This window comes from Papio anubis, chromosome 20 (assembly GCF_008728515.1).
Source record: "Papio anubis isolate 15944 chromosome 20, Panubis1.0, whole genome shotgun sequence".
Taxonomy (NCBI): Eukaryota; Metazoa; Chordata; class Mammalia; order Primates; family Cercopithecidae; genus Papio; species Papio anubis.
Window position 1 is genome coordinate 21042429 of NC_044995.1, and position 10115 is coordinate 21052543.

The following is a 10115-nucleotide window of genomic DNA, read 5'->3' on the forward strand; positions in this document are numbered from 1 at the left end:
CTAGTTTCCTGTCACTCCCCGTGTAGAGTTCCTGATCTGACTCCTGACCTGCCACTGGCCCCGGGATTAGCTGAGTAGCCTGAGATGGATTGAGCTCTTCCCTTCCATGGTCTTACTGCCTTCCATGGGATGGACTGAACCATCTTTGTCAGTTTCAGTAAAGGATGATCTCTCCTTCTAAAAAAGTTCCTCTTGTAAACCTTTAAAAACTTGTTTTGCTAATTAACAAAAAGATACTGCTAAAAATCCTAGTTCTCAAAAGTCAAAGACACTCGGATGCATGAGATCATGAGTAAGAAAGGAATCTGTACTTCTGCTTAGAGGATCAGAGTCTCTGACACAGAGATGCAACCTTGATTTTCAACCCACCAGAGCTTCAGATAACGAGTTTTTCAATACAGAGTTCTACCTTTATCTCTGCTTCATATTTTCCAGAGAAACAGGATCTTGAGTAGTCTTCCTGACCTCCACCTGACACTGGCCTGTTTCCACACATCCCTGCTTTGTGTTGAGCCCATCACACACCTCTTCATCTAAATTCACACTACCCTTAGCTCCAATTCGATGAGAACTGGCTCTCTTCTCTTGCACGAGGCCCCACACTTCTTCCGGAGTGTGATCTCCCTTCCTGTAGCAAGATCTTCAGCCTAATTTTGTTGGGCTACAGTTCTGTGAGACAGGCTCTATCAGTATATTAGATGGGACCATTTCCGTGGCTCAGACATTCTCAGCAGCAGCGATGTTGGTCCCAAATAGGTGAAAACTAGTTCTTGGGGAACAACAACAAACAAAAAATCTCACAATGATTTGTGTCCTGTCTTATCTTGTCTTTTCTCTTTTCTTTTTTTTAAATTTTTAAATTTTTTTTTGAGATGGAGTCTCACTCTATCACCCAGGCTGGAGTGCAATGTTGTGATTTCGGCTCACTGCAACCTCTGCTCCTGGCCTCAAGTGATTGCCCTGCCTCAACCTCCTGAGTAGCTGGCATTACAGGTGCGCACTGCCACTGTGGCTAATTTTTGTATTTTTAGTAGAGACGAAGTTTCACCACGTTGGCCAGGCTGGTCTCGAACTCCTGACCTCAAGTGATTTGCCCGCCTCAGCATCCCAAAGTGCTGGGATTAAAGGCGTGAGCCACTGCGCCCAGCTGGTTTCTATCTTTCTAAAGGGCCACAACATGTAAACAGACAGTGTGTTGGTTGCACTGAAATTGCATAAGCAGGCAGAGGAATGTGCTGTGTAGGAAAGATGTATGTCCAAACAGGCCCCTGAAGGGGACAAGGATGTAAAAAGTTGAAGAGATCCTGCATTAGCTAAGATTGAGGAGCATCGGGTGCCCATGTGAGTCACCTGCCCAATCATTGACTCCAATTATCATAATCTATGTTTTTCAAGAAGGCTTCTTTACTGGGGAGAGGATGCACCCACACAGATAGTCACTGTGCTTTGCATTTAGTTCTGTTTCTTATCATGGCCTGTTTACATTTGTCCTGCTCAGACAGCCTTATCTGACTGGGCCAGGTGACCACAGGTGACACAAAGCTGGAGAACAGCAGGGTGGCTTAGGGCATGGGTGTCAGAGTCAACTGACTCCAGCTTCCCATCCCACTTCAATCGCCCACCAGCTATAGGATCAAAGATAGGAGATGTCGCCTCTCTGGGCCACTCCCTCTTCTGAAACTGGGGATAATGCTGGTACCTACCACAAGGCTATTGAGAGATAGAAGGAGATGATGTGTCAGGCTAAGTCCTTTAGACAGGGCAGCTGTTATTTTCATCCCTGCAAGCCAGATCCTCTCCCAGCATCCAGGCGTCCCGGTGTTTGGCCCTTTTCCTCCGGAGTCTGGTGTTTTCTCCTTCCATCCACCAGTCCCACTCGGCCCAAGCACACCACCAGAACAAAACTGGAGAAAAGGAAACACTGTTCTCTTTTGCTTGCTTCCACATTTATTTGGGTAATTTTTCTTCTGTCATTGTTCATAAATGACTCTGATGATCCAGATTTATTGAGCAATGGGAACTTTCTGAAAAAGGCACTGTGGGAGCAGAATGTGGCCTCATTCCTGGCGCCCTGTCTCCCTCGCTCCTGACTCGCTGGCTTGGAGCAGCCCTGAGGATAGGGTTCTGCCCTCTCCTGCCCCTGTCACTCACTGGGCAGCCCCCTCAGACCCTGGGCACTGCTCTTAGCTCCTCTGCCACCCTCAAAAAAGCACAAGAGCTGCCTGCTGCTATGAGAACCTCATTGTTCTCCAGAGCAGCCTCTCACCCTGACCCCTTTCCAGAGCCCAATCCATGGTGTGTGGGTGGATGGGGATGGAGGTGAGATAGAGAGCTGGGCTTTAGTGCGCACACCCTTAGGAAGGCTAGATGTCTATTCTGCCCCCAAGCCCCATCGGGCCCCAGCTCGCCACTCCAAATCCCTCCTGGCGTGAGCGAGGAAGTGCCCTGAGGATGACACGCCAGCTACACCCTCCTGCCCCGGAGGACCTAGCTTTCAGCATAGGCCACCTAGCCACCAGTTCCACAGCCCTGCTATAGTCCACTACTCTTCCTTTCTTCCGTGAGGTCCTCCTGGTGCCCCTCCCCTCCCTTCTGCTCCTTCAGCTCCATGCTGCCCTTCTGCTGCCACTGGCCCCAGAGCCCACACAGCCTCCTCAGCAGCCCGTGAAAGTTGGCTTGGAACCCGGAGGAGTAGACAAGGGGGTCGACATAGGAGTTCAGGGTGCTGAGAAGCATCACGTAGATCCTCCACACCGTGCTTTCACCCTGGACAAAGCCCATGACATGGGACATGTGCAAAGGCCCAAAGCAGACAAGAAAGTTGAGCTGTGTGGCTGCCACCAACCCCGCCACCCTTCTCTGCCAGCGGTGGCTGCCCCGCCTGCCGAGGATCCACACCAGGCGGCTGTAGCAGCAGTTGGTGATGATCAAGGGGACCACAAAGAGGGCCACGACCATCTCCAGCCACACAGGCAGGAGGATGACCAGCTGGTCCTCTTGGAACTCCATGTAGCAGGTGTCAATGGTATTCTGCCTATGGGAGGAGTTCCTTGAGAATTCCATGATGTAGACCACGCTGCAGTGAGCAGAAGACAGCAGCCAGCAGGCCACACTCACCAGACCCGCCTGTCCCAGCCTCGGCCGGGTCTTGTACCATAGCGGGTGGGCCACGCTCAGGAAGTGCTCAATGCTCACGGCTGTCGGGAAGAGGGCAGTGAGATAGACGGCAGTGAAGAAGATGAATCCGGAAAGCGGGCACAGGATGAAAGGCAGGGGCCAGCGCATGCCACTGGCCGCCTCCACCATGCGAAAGGGAGGAGGTCCGAGGCGGTCAGGTTGAGCAGGAGCACGTCCACGGCCACCGGGCGGCACTGCAGCTTGCCGAAGACTACCAGGGCCAGCAGGTTGAGGGGGAGCCCCACCAGGAAAGTGAGAAGGTACACAGAAAAGGCGAGCCAGGGATTGCCGGAGAAGTAGGACTTGTCGGGGCCTGCACCCATGGTGGTGGCCACTGGTGAGAGAGAGTGACATGGAGTTGGTAGCGGGGGGCCTTCCTGTCCCTGGCCAGCAGCATCTCACCCAAAAGGGCACGTGGTCACTACACCCACCCCTCTTGTCTCCGGGTATCTTCCAGGCGGGGTCAGCCTGCCTGTCTTCCTGAACATGCCCTGTCCCCTGTCTCTTCCCCAGCAGAGAAGCACCAAGATGCTCCTCCACCCAGCCCCTCGGACCCAGGCTCACCTGCTTCTTTGAGACCCAAATGCTCCACCGCACAGCACCTTGCTGTCTCTCCAGACCTAGTGCGGTTGGCTATTTATCCAGCAGAACTGATAAAGACCTGGCCGTGCCCATGATATCACTCACTGTTGAGCAGTGGCACAAAGACACCTTGAACTCCATTGCCAGGGCTGGTCAGTATGCAAAAAGGGGAACAAATTCCACAACTGCGTGCCTCCCTCCTCACGCAGCCTCAGCTGGGATGCTCTAAACAGGCCCCAGCCGACGTCTTCTTCCCCTCCCCTCTCCTCCACTTGAATTCTGTCTGCTTCTCTAGAATGGCACTTATCCAGTTTGCCTTGTAAGGGCACAAAGCATGAGGCAGTGACAGACTGGACTCCGTGAGGTCTGTTCCTTCCTGACTTTGTGATTTGGGGGAAGTGATGTGTCTCTGTTTTCTCCCCTACAGGACAGGGATCATCATAGTACCCGTATCATATTTCAAAGCATGAACACATGCAGATTAAAACATATATACAGGTAGATTAAAATGTTAATAATATAGGTCAATTGCTTTTTGGAAATATTTATTTTAGATTCGGGAGCACATGTGCAGGTTTGTTATATGGGTTGATTGCATAATACTGAGGTTTGGGCTTCTATTGAACCCATTATCAAAATTGTGAACTTGGTACCCAACAGGTAGTTTTCCCACCCTTGTCCTCCACCCTCCCTCCCCTGCTTTGGAGTCCCCATTGTCTATGGTTTCCATCTTTAATGTCTGTGTGTATCCATTGTTTACCTCCCACTTAAAAGTGAGAACCCAGCGTTTGATTTTCTGTTTCTGTGTTAATTCACTTAGGATCATTCACTTAGGCCTCCAGCTGCATTTATGTTGCAGCAAAGGACATGATTTCATTCTTTTTCATAGCTGCATAGTATTTCATGTTGTATACATACCATTTTTTCTTTACCCAGTCTACCATTGATGGGCACCTAGGTTGATTCCATCACTTTGCTGCTGTGAATAGTGCTGTGACAAACATATGCACGCAGGTGTCTTTTTGGTAGAATGATTTCATTTTGTGAAAAATGACATTGATAATTTGGTAGGAATTGGGTGGAATCTGCAGATTGCTTTGAGCAGTATGGACATTTTAATGATATTGATTCTTCTGGTCCATGAACATGGAATGTTTTTCATTTGTTTGTGTTTTTTAGTTCTCCTTGTAGAGATCTTTCACTTTCACTTCCTTGGTTAGAGGTATTCCTAGGTATTTTATTTTTTGTGTGTGGCTATTGTAATTGGGATTGTGTTCTTTATTTTTCTCTCAGCTTGACAATTGTTGGCATATGGTAATGCTACTGATTTTTATACTCTGATTTTGTATCCTGAAACTGCCAGTCTCATTTATCAGGTCTAGGAGTATTTAGGAGGAATCTGTAGGGTTTTCTAGGTATAGAATCATGTCATCAGTGAACAGAGATAATTTGACTTTCTCTTCCTATTTGGATACCTTTTATTCCTTTCTTTTGCCTGATTGCTCTGGCTAGGACTTCCACTACTATGTTGAATAGGAGTAGTGAGAGTAGACATCCTTGTCTTGTTCCATTTCTTAGGGAGAATGCTTCCAACGTTTGCACATTCAGTATGATGTTGGCTGTGAGTTTGTCCTGGATGGCTCTTATTATTTTGAGGTATGTTCCCTCGATGCCTAGTTTTTTGAGGGTTTTTATCATGAAGGATGTTGGATTTTATTATACTTTTTTTTCTTCATCTATTGAGATGATCATATAATTTCATTTTTAATTTTGTTTATATGGTGAGTCACATTTATTGATTTGCATATATTGAACCATCTTTGCATCCCAGGAATAAAACCCACTTGATCATGCTGAATTATGATTTTGTCGTGCTGCTGGATTTGGTTTGCTAGTATGTTGTTGAGGATTTTTGGATCTATGTTCATCAGGCTATTGGCCTATAGTTTTCTTTTTTCACTGTGTCCTGCCAGATTCTGATATCAGAATGAGACTGTTTTTGTAGAATGAGTTAGGGAGGAATCTCTCCTCCTCAATTTTTTGATATAGTTTCAGTAGGGTTTGTACCATCTCTTCTTTGCAGGTCTGGTAGAGTTTGGCTGTGAATCCGTCTGGTCAAGGGCTTTTTAAAGTTGGTAGGTATTTTATTACTTATTCAATTTTGTAACTCAATATTGGTCTGTTCAGGGTTTCAATTTCTTTCTGGTTCAATCTTGGTTGTGTGTTTCCAGGAATATATTTGTTTCCTCTAGATTTTCTGGTTCATGTGAATATAGATGTTCATCGCAGTCTCTAAGGATCTTTTGTATTTCTGTGGAATTAGTTGTAATGCTGCCTGTGTTATTTCTCATTTGCTTTTTTGGAGGTTTTTTTTCCTTTGTTAATCTAGCTTGCAGCCTATAAATCTTGTTTATTCTTTCAAATAACCAATTTTTCGTTTCACTGATCCTTTGAATGGCTTATTGGTCACAATTTCATTTAGCTCTACTCTGATTTTAGTTATTTCTTTTCTTCTACTAGCTTTGGATTTAGTTTGCTCTTGTTTTTCTAGTTCCTTTAGGTGTAATGTTAGGTGATTAATTTGAGAGCTTTCTAACTTCTTGATGTAGGCATTTAGTGATATAAACTTTCCTCTTAAAACTGCTTTTGCTGTATCCCAGAGGTTTTGGTATGTTGTGCCTCTATTTTCAGTTGTTTCAAAGCATTTTTTGACTTCTGCCTTAATTATTTGACTTCTTCCTTAATGACTTACCCCAAAGTCATTCAGGAAATAGTTGTTTAGTTTCCATGTATTTGTGTGATTTTGAGAATTCCTTTTGGTATTGATTTCTATTTTTATCCCACTGTGGTCTGAGAAGATGGTTGGTATGATTTTCATTTCTTTAAATTTATGGAGATTTGCTTTGTGACTAAGCGTTGGGTCAATCTTAGAGTATGTTCTGTGTGCAGATGAGAAGAACGTATATTTTGTGGTCGTTGGAGTATTCTGTAGATGTCTATTAGGTCCATTTGATCACGTATCCAATTTAAGTCCAGAATTTCTTTGTTAGTTTTTTGCCTCAATGATCTGTCTAATGCTGTCAATGGCTGCTGAAGTGTGGCTGTCCATCTCTTTTCTTAGGTATAGTAGTAATTGTTTTATAAATCTAGGTACTCCAGTGTTGGGTGCTTATACAAATAGGATGTTAAATCTTCTTGTTTAATCGAACCCTTTATCATTAGGAAGTGCCCTTGTTTGTGCTTTTTTACTATTGTTGGTTTAAAGTCTGTTTTATCTCATACAACAATAGCAACCCTTTGTTTTCCATTTGCATGAAAGACTTTTCTCCATCCTTTTGAGGGTTTGGGTGTCGTTATATGTGAGATGGGTCTCTTTAAGACAGCAGAAGGTAGGGTCTCATTTTTTTTTTATCCAGTTTTCCACGCTATGTCTTTTAAGTGGAGTGTTTAGGCCATTTACATTCAAGGTTAATATGTGAGGTTTTGTTCCGGTTGTGATTTATCATAGTGTTGTTAGTTACTTTGTAGTCTTGATTGTGTAGTTGCTTTATAGGGTCTGTGGGCTTTGTACTTAAGTTTGCTTTTGTGGTAGCGAGTATCATTCTTTTGTTTTCACGTTTAGAGTTGCTTTGAGCATTTCTTATAGGACCAGTCTGGTGGTGATGAATTCTCTTAGCATTTGATTGTCAGGGAAAGAGTTTATTTCTCCTTTGTGATGCTTACTTTGGTAGGATATGAAATTCTTGGCTGGCATTTTTTCTTTAAGAAGCCTAGAAGGCTGGGAGCAGTGGCTTACACCTGTAATCCCAGCACTTTGGGAGGCTGAGGCGGGTGGATCACAAGGTCAGGAGTTTGAGACCAGCCTGGCCAATATGGTGAAATCCTGTCTCTACTAAAAATACAAAAAAATTTAGCTGGACATGGTGGTGCATGCCTGTAATCCCAGCTACCTGGGAGGCTGAGGCAGGAGAATTGCTTGAACCCAGAGGCAGAGGTTGCAGTGAGCCGAGATCACGCCGCTGCACTCCAGCCTGGGCGACAGAGCAAGACTCCATCAAAAAAATGAAGCCTAAAAATGGCACCCAATCTCTTCTGAATTGTAAGACTTCTGCTGAGAAGTCCACTGTTATTCTGAGTGGACTCCCTTTATAGGTAATTTGGCTCTTTTCTCTAGCTTCCTTAAAGATATTTTTCTTCCATGTAGTCTCATGACTATGTGCCTTGGGGATGGTCATTTTGTATAGTCCCTCTCTCAGGCATACCCTGAATTTCTTATATCTGCATGTTGACCTCTTTAGCAAGATTGGGGACATTTTCCTGAATTATACCTTAAGATGCATTTTCCAAGTTGCTTATTTTTTCTTCTCTGTCAGGAATAAGTCATTCCAGGGCTGGCGGAAGGATGGGGAGGAGGAAGGCAAGGGACGGGAGCAACCTCCGCTGGCCAGCACTGGAGGACCCAGGCAGTGGCCTCAACTCCAAGGACTCTTCCCGGTGTGCGTGGCTGGAAATATTGGGTGTCCCTCCCTGAGGCACAGGGGATTCGGCCCCAGCCGGCTACGCAGCTTCCTTCCCTCAACCGCGGGAATCCCGTCGGCTGTTCAGCTCCCCGGTGGGGTCACTTGGGCCTCCCAGGAGGACCTAAGGAAGATTTCTAACCTCTCCGGACGCTCTCTCCGGTGAGAAGCCAGCTCTGCTCTATGATTCTGTCTGTGTCTCTCACTGTGCCCATGACTCTGTCTGTCTGTCTCTGTTTCCTCCCTCAGAATGACAACACAACCTCTCCACATCTGTTTTCTCAGGCATGTGTGGGTCACCTGACCACTCGGCCCCTTCCGAGTTCCAGGTCCCCCATCATCAGCCTCTCTCTGTGCGGCCTGGCAGCTCCAGTTACCAGGCTTCAGCGGGGACAGCAAGAGGGTCTCAGGCTATCACCACCTCCCTCCAAAGATGCCATCTCCCTCCCTCTCCCGTTCTCCGACAGCCCCTTTCCCTTGGCTTCTGAGATGTAAGGAAAATGCTCACCCCCACTCCCACGATTGCTCACACCCTGATGGCTTTTCATCTTCACCACCCCTGGGCTTTTGCTTATACAGACTGGTCTGAGCTGGGCAATGGCTGGGGACAGCAAAGCCCATGAAGCTGCCTCTGATTCCCTCTTATAAACCCTGGGAGAGGAGTGAGACTCCAGCTCTTCATGGCTCTCTTTCAACTGTGGAGTTTTCAGCTTTTCTGTTCTCTGCCTTGAGGTGGCAGTGCCCATTCTGAAGTTGCAGGATTCCACAGCAGCTTTGTCCCCTTTCTGAGCCATGAAGACCCCTACTTGCATCAACTTCTTTGCAGCCACCAGGGCTGAGTGCCCCGGGGATGGACAGGTGAGCCATGGGACTGAGAGACAGCTCGTGGCTTCAACTCTCCACAGAGTCCCTCTCCTCCCACCTGAAATCCCGTTCTCCACACACAGCCCGTCCTCATTCTTCCAGCATACTTAACCCCAGGGAGGAAGCAGATATTTAAAGACCATGGTGTCGAACTCCCCAGCGTTCTGAGCCCAGCTGTCTGCATGCAATAGGTGTTCAACAAATGCTTCTGAAATACTGCCGACAGCACGCAAACAGGGGCTGGTGAGTCTCAGGTTGGGGAGGAGGTCCTGACCAGCTATTTCTCATGGGCCACCACTCAGGGAACATGAAAACTTCCTGAATGGCCACACTTTGATGAATAGAGCTCTGAGGAACATCTTTCTGACTTTGCAGAAACCTGAAGTCCATTGTACTGACTAATTATCTTTTTAATTTCTTTCCAAGAGGACTTTTTTACTGGGAAAAGTTTGAACCCACACAGATAGCCAATATGTTTTGCATTCAGTTCTGTTTCTTATCATGGCCTGTTTACATTTGTCCTGCTCAGATGGCGTCATCTGACTTGGGACATTTGACTGGGTTAGGTGACCACAGGTGACACAATGCTGGAGACCAGCAGAGTGGCTTAGGGGCATGAGTGTCAGAGCCCACTGACGCCAGCTTCTGGTCCCACTTCAATCACCCACCAGCTATGGGATCTCAGGTAGGAGATGTCACTTCTCTGGGTCACTCCCTCATCTGAAACTGGGGATAATGTTGGTACCTACCACAGGGCTATTGAGAGATAGAAGGAGATGATGTGTCAGGCTAAGTCCTTTAGACAGGGAAGCTGTTATTTTCATCCCTGCAAGCCAGATCCTCTCCCAGCATCCAGGCATCCCGGTGTTTGGCCCTTTTCCTCTGGAGTCTGGTGTTTTCTCCTTCCATCCACCAGTCCCACCCGGCCCAAGCACACTACCAGAACAAAACTGGAGAAAAGGAAACACTGTTCTC

The 10115-nt window shown here is 46.8% G+C and overlaps 1 pseudogene; it reads right to left on the minus strand.

Moving 5' to 3' along the window:
• Window positions 1-1065: 1065 nt before the first annotated feature.
• On the minus strand, window positions 1066-4241 carry LOC110741866 (annotated as a pseudogene).
• Between the last annotated feature and the right edge of the window lie 5874 nt (window positions 4242-10115).